The sequence below is a fragment of the Apium graveolens genome, chromosome 6 (genome assembly GCF_009905375.1).
Source record: "Apium graveolens cultivar Ventura chromosome 6, ASM990537v1, whole genome shotgun sequence".
Lineage (NCBI taxonomy): Eukaryota > Viridiplantae > Streptophyta > Magnoliopsida > Apiales > Apiaceae > Apium > Apium graveolens.
The window spans coordinates 69,719,259-69,726,097 of record NC_133652.1 but is presented as its reverse complement, the minus strand read 5'-3'; the positions used below and the strand labels follow the sequence as shown (position 1 = coordinate 69,726,097).

The 6,839-nt window shown below is 36.5% G+C and overlaps 2 non-coding genes across 2 annotated transcripts; one reads left to right on the top strand and one right to left on the bottom strand.

Annotated features, from left to right (window-relative positions):
• Window positions 1-1,302: 1,302 nt before the first annotated feature.
• Window positions 1,303-1,409, top strand: LOC141669887 (small nucleolar RNA R71). Its single transcript, XR_012554133.1, has one exon. It is a non-coding gene; the product is annotated as a small nucleolar RNA R71 (small nucleolar RNA).
• Window positions 1,410-6,005: 4,596 nt separating this feature from the next.
• On the bottom strand, window positions 6,006-6,078 carry TRNAF-GAA (transfer RNA phenylalanine (anticodon GAA)). Its single transcript has one exon. It is a non-coding gene; the product is annotated as a tRNA-Phe (tRNA).
• Window positions 6,079-6,839: the final 761 nt, after the last annotated feature.

The following is a 6,839-nucleotide window of genomic DNA, read 5'->3' as shown; positions in this document are numbered from 1 at the left end:
GACTCTTCGTCTTGATGAATTCGGGGGCTTGCGACCTTTCCGGATCTCAAGGTGATGGTGTTCACCTGTTCGTTAACTTCCCTTTTGCCTGGATTGGCTTCTGTATCACTAGCAACGGTCTCTAAGTCATCGAGCTTCACTTTCTAAGAGAGGATACCTTTCATAAACTTCGCATAGCTAGGCATCTGTTTAAGAACTTCAGCGAAAGGTATGTTGGTGTGAAGTTTCTTGAACACCTCCAGAAACATAGAAAATTGCTTATCCAACTTCTGTTTCTGCAGCCTCTTAGGTAAAAGAGGTAAAGGATAGACCTGTGTATTACCCTCAGGAGGAGTGTGTTCCACAGTTTTCTTTCTTGATTCCATCTCGGCATCCTTATGCACCACTTTTTCAGCTACAATCTCATTTTCTGGATTTGGCAAAGGTGCAGATGCACCTGCATTCTGGACAGAGTTTTCAGACTCTTCGTCTTGCTGAATTCGGGGGCTTGCGACCTTTCCGGATCTCAAGGTGATGGCGTTCACCTGTTCATTAACTTCCCTCTTGCCTGGATTGGCTTCTGTATCACTAGCAAGCATTCCTGGTGGCCGATTCAATAAGGTGTTAGAAATTTGCCCTATTTGGTTTTCCAGAGTCTTGATAGAAATAACCTGGCTTTGGCATACAAGAGCCTGGTTTTTGCACATAATCCGCAACTCCTCCAATTCAGATTTTTCATTCGAAGATAGACCTGCACCTCCATGAGTTTGTTGTTGAAGTTGGAGTTGTTGTCTTGGTATAAATTGTTGCTGAAAACCATGAGGATTGGATTGCTTGTTTCCAAACTGCTGGAACGGATGTTGCATCGCATTCTGATTGTTGCTCCAGCTGAAGTTAGGATGATTTCAATTGTCAGGATGATAAGTGTCTGGCATTGGTTGATGTGATCTCTGAAAGTTGCTCACAAACTAAGCCGGTTCACTAGATATGGCGCATTGCTCCATCGCATGTGAACCTGCACAAAGCTCACAAACACTTGTCCTCTGATGAACTCCATAGTTAGCCGGAGAATCGATCTTCATAGACAACGCCTTTAGCTAAGCAGCTATAGCTGTAGCTGTATCCACTTCAAGAACTCCTGCTACCTTGCCCTGTGGCAATCTCTGGGTTGGATACTGATATTCATTAGTCATCAATTTAATTAGCTCATAAGCTTCCTCATAGCTCTTTGCCCATAATGTTCCACCTGATACTGCATCAAGATAAGGTCTAGATTGTGCTCCCAAACCATTATAAAAACAATTGATGATCATCCAATCAGGAATGCCATGATGAGGACACTTCATAAGCATCTCCTTGTAGCGCTCCCAAGCTTCACATAGAGTTTCTCCCGATTGTTGCGCAAATTGAGTAAGAGCATTTCTGAGTGCAGCTGTCTTCGCCATAGGGAAGAATTTAGTAAGAAACTTCTGAGCAAGAACCTCCGAAGTAGTGATAGAACCAGCTGGTAGAGAGTGTAACCATCTCTTAGCTTTATCCCTCAGAGAGAATGGGAAAAGTCTTAGTTTCACGGCATCTTCGAAAACATTATTGAACTTGAAGGTGTCGCAGATCTCGATGAAATCCCTAATGTGCATATTGGGATCTTCCGTTGGAGCACCCCAAACTGAACTGAGTTCTGGACCATCTGAATTATGTCAGGTTTGATCTAAAAGGTATTAGCTGCGATAGATGGCCTGAAAAATCTAGATTGAATGTCATGGATCTTTGGTTGGGATAAATCCATCAACGTTTTCGTTGTTGCTGGTTCTCCCATTGTAATAAAAACTAGAGTACCTGAAATACACGACTAAGCAACTAGTAAGTAAAATATCTGAGTCAACGAACTTTAACGACCACTGATGTCAAGCACATAAACTAAAAATTAATACCGAGTCCCCGGACAGCGGCGCCAAAAACTTGTTAGGGCGAAAACACGCGCTAAAATTACACGCAAGTATACGCGTTCACAAGTAGTATAAGATATAAATTAGATTCGTTCTCACAGAGACTCTTTTTAGTTAACTTAAGATTATGCACCTATGCAACAATGGTATGGCTATCGCTCAATGCTAAGACAAGTAATAAATTGAGTTGTTTATAACTAAGATTAAACTAACATGTAATTAACTAAGAGATTAAAAGTGATTGAATTAAATATATGAGACAAACATGGGATTCTAACTTCATTAAATACTTCATTCAAAGTCATTGTTCTTAACCTTAGCATGTAATGGTGATGACAACTAATCAGATAACACAAAACTAGTAAACGCCAATTTTCGTTGTACGAATACCCTACAACCAGACATCCACAAGAGAGATAGAAGTTGAATAGACACCAATTATGTTGATACCCAATATGTCTATAGAATTTGACAACATAAAGGTTTAATGCGCAAGTTATCTATCGTGATTACATAGGGCAAGTATGATGGTTAAAATTACCTACGAATCATGCATAACAATTATACATGAACCTATGCTAGCATGACAAGTTCTAAATCTCTAAATTCACTTTCGCTTCAATAGAGATTAACACGCTATCTTATATATTAGCTACACACATAAGACGAATAAGCACAACCAATACTAAGATATCAATCAATCACCACATACCAAGATATCGAAACAAATTAACTATAGAAATCCATAAGTAAATCCGTTAGAACCCCACGATAACGATTAGTTCATAACCGAACTCATCGTCACCATGGGTTCCAATGAAAGCATGATAATAAATAATATAAGAGTACTAGGGTTTAAAGACAAATAGAAAACAAGCATCCAAAGTATCAACTATATTAAAGAAAACAAAAGTTTTCTTCTCTGTAGCCGTCTTGTGCTCTCTAGGTCTTCGTATTGCTCTCCCTGGTCTCCTTGTTGTTAAAAACGTCTTTTTATTGAATATATATAGACTTCTAGTAGACCTGGGCTTCAAATTCTCCAAAGCAGACTCAAAACAGGAATCTGGTTGAACGGACCAGAGCGGCCGCCCCGCATACCAGCGCGGGTGTGCGCTGTTTCTGGAAGTCTGGCGTGGTCGCCCCGCATTCCAGCGCAGGCGCGCCATGCTACTGTAGTTGGAATTATGAACTTTCTTTTTTTGTTGTAACTTTTGCTCCACTAGTCAGAATTTGATGAATAAGCAGTCCACGCGAAGCTCTCGAGATCCTCTACAATTTGGGAATGGCCTTGACTTCAAATTCTTGTCTCTTTTCAACATATATACAATAAAAGCTCCATTCTTCCTCCAACTAGTGTCTGAGATGCAAAAACACAAAAACATATCAAAAATACCAACAAGAGTCTAAAACACCAACTTAAGCTTGTAATGAAGCGTTCCAAGTAGATATAAAATCCACTTATCAAGTAGGAACGCAGAAGTTACCTTTGGAGATGAAGGCATTGCTAAGTAAAATAACAGAAGTAACCGTTGGAGAGGAAGGCATAGCTAAGTAAAATAGCGGTCTAGGCAAGTATACTACTCTTTGATTTTCAATAAAAAATATTTACTAAGCATGCTTTCAAACCTCTCTTTTTTCAAAATTTATGGAGTAATTATTTGGATATGTTTCGTTGCTTTATGGAATTTATGCTATGTGTTTTTTCTAAATTTTGTGACTTCGATATATTTTAAAAATTAAAGAGTTATTGAGTTGAATAATGGAGTCTAATGTCGCTATAAGAGCATCTCCAATGCTATAAAATTCTTAGATAAATAATCTAGTTGTCATCTAGGTGTTAAGTATGTGGCATGTTTCGATAATATGCAAAAAAAATACACTCCAACCATATATCCCGTTAGCAAAAATTATAGACAATCATTTTTAGTTGACTATATTTGGCCAACCAAGAAAACCCTTAATTATAATATAGATAATACTATTGTAATGTATATCATACCTCTTAGCTAAAATTTTACAAAATGGTGATAACTAACCATTATAGCCAAACATTTCACATTTTACCAATGGAGATCCTCTAACAAGTAGACTTATTTTTATTAGCCCTTAATGGCTATCAAGGTCCGGAGTTGACCTTTTCACGTTGCATGCAATATTAGCCCTTAATGGTTATCAAGGTTTGGAGTTGACCTTTTCACGTTGCACGCAATGGAGAGTCATTATCAGAGTGATCACCAGGGTGAAAATAAAAGATGCTCGATTCTGTAAACCTGATTTAAATATTATATACGTGCAAAGGGAGTAAATTACCATTTTTTTATATCTATACTAATTGAGTCATTACATTTTATTATGTATTTTAATATTTGCATGATATACTTAGTAAGCATTTGTTTGCTCACTTTTTGATTAATCATATGCATTGAGCAATTAAGCACAAGTAGGAGAAATTAGTTAAAGTTGGAAAAGGAAAATACGAAGACGTGTAATAGATTTGAGGGGTGATAAGATACTTTTGTCTAGACTATTAAGGCTTGCACTAAAATAGTCTTTCTTTTATAACTCAAAATAATATGTACTCTAAGAAAAACTCTGACTTATATAATGTAAATTTTAAGACGGCTGTAATATTTATATTTAGCGTATTATGAAATTTGAGTATTGGTTGTATTATGTTAGATAACGGGTAAATGTGACAATCCAAGTTTGGGTTAATATAGACCGAATTTGGGGCATTACAAGAATGACGCTTGACATAACTTATAATTTGTATAATGTAGATGTTTTATTTTGCTACGAAAAGTATAGTATTTGAATCAGATCTCAAAAAATGTAGCATTTTTATTTGTGCCTGAAAAAAAATTATTTGGTAAAACAGAGAAGAAAATTTTTAAAAAGATTGATTAAAAAATGTTAAACAAAAATTTTGAGAAACAACTTCGCGAGTAAAATTCAAAACCTCAATTTTTTATACGTTCTTTTTAAACTTATCAGTTCTTTGGTTCGTTACATTTGAACCAAAAGTGAAAATTATTTGTTTAGCAAAATATTAGAGCAAAAGAAAAATGAATATAAAATATTTTGATATACTAATGTATTTGAAATTTATTTGGAATCAACCTAGTTTAAACTAAAGAGATGATTCAAAAATCACCTGTGTGTCTAATTTTGTTAGAATTTGAATATCTTAAAATAAAGAATTTTGATATGGTTAATGGTTTTACACGCCTAATATAAGATTCTGAACCGTAGTAGTTGTTGTGAATTGTGTTGGTGATACCTCCATTTCTCAGCTTCAGTCAAGCTTCCGTAACACACGGAATTGCATAATGCAACTATGGATAGAGATGACAATCGTGTCGATCGAAACGGGTTTAGCAAAAATCCAACCCGAACCTGATTATTTTTGTCAAACCCGAACCCAACCCGAAAAAACCCGAACCACCAAATCCGAATCCATCGGGTTCGGTTCGGATTCGGGTTTGTAGATCACTATCAAATTGCACCTTAATTTGCACAAACTCTAGTGAAAAATTACTAGGATCTGGTTTGAGCAAAGTGCTCATAAATATGACGATATTGAAATTTTTGGGATTGAATTAGAGGATTTTGAGAAGACAATGGATAATATGAATAAAATTGTTGGTGAAATAATGCAACGATCTTGACCTTTAGTATACTTGTATTGAAAATGCTGCTAAAAACATATTTAAACAACTTTTATGCAATAGTTTGTAAAAGAATATTTTTTTAGTACTAATATTAGTAATATATTATATTATATATTATATTATTACTTATAAAATATAAAATATTATTTATATTTTAACACCGGTTTCGGATCGGGTTCGGGTTCGGGTCAGAATGGAATGGATTTCGGGTTTTCGGGTCGGGTTCAAAACGGTATGCCTCAAAATCAAACCCGACCCGAAAATGGTTCGGGTTTAAAAATCAAACCCGAATCTAAACCCGAAATATTCGGGTTCGGTAAAACCGGATCGGATCGGGTATATATCGATTCGGTACAAATTGTCATCCCTAAATGCAACAGGGCAAAATCTAAAATGGGAAAAAAAGGAATGCGGTGAACGTGGATCGAACACGTGACCTTCAGATCTTCAGTCTGACGCTCTCCCAACTGAGCTATCCCCGCTTTGTGACAAACAAATCTTTTATTATTTACATAAATGATTCTTGATTTGTGTATCCAACAAAACTAGAAAAGGCATCACCGCATCAGCTTTCATCAGTATTTTTAGGATGCAGTGTTTGTTTTGAAAGGCATTGATTGATGAATAAAATAAAAAGCAAAAGGGAGCCTCATAGGCGCCAACTAAACAAGATAAACAGCAAAGAAGGTGGCCAATTGTGCGGGTTTGAACCGCACAACCGGGACCGGTTCGTTCTAAAACCGGTATTTATTCGGCCCGGTTCGGCTCGCTAAAAACCCGCACAATTCGTATGAAGGAACGAGCCGATTACGAGTTAGGAATCTGAAAACCGGGACCGAACCCGCACGGCACGCACGAACCGAACGAACCCGCACGGCCCGGTTGAACCGCACGGCCCGGTTGAACCGCACGGCTCGCACTAACACGCACGGCCTGCTCGCGATTGACAACACGCACCAGCATCTCTATTATGTTTTGTCCTCTGTATCAAAGCAACTGTCCTTCTCTGTAACAAAGCATAGTTAAATTAGTAATTTTAACTAGTGAACATCTCTAGAAAAAATAGTTAATGTCATTTTTATTAATATTTTTTTGTTTACTTAATTTGTAATTTTTTAATATTTGATACGGTTTGTTCCGTTTTTGTAGAGAGTAATCATCTCACATCATTTGTAATATTTTTAAATTAATAAAATTTATATAAGGTGTCGTCCTCTTTTAACCCAAAAAATTAAAATAATAA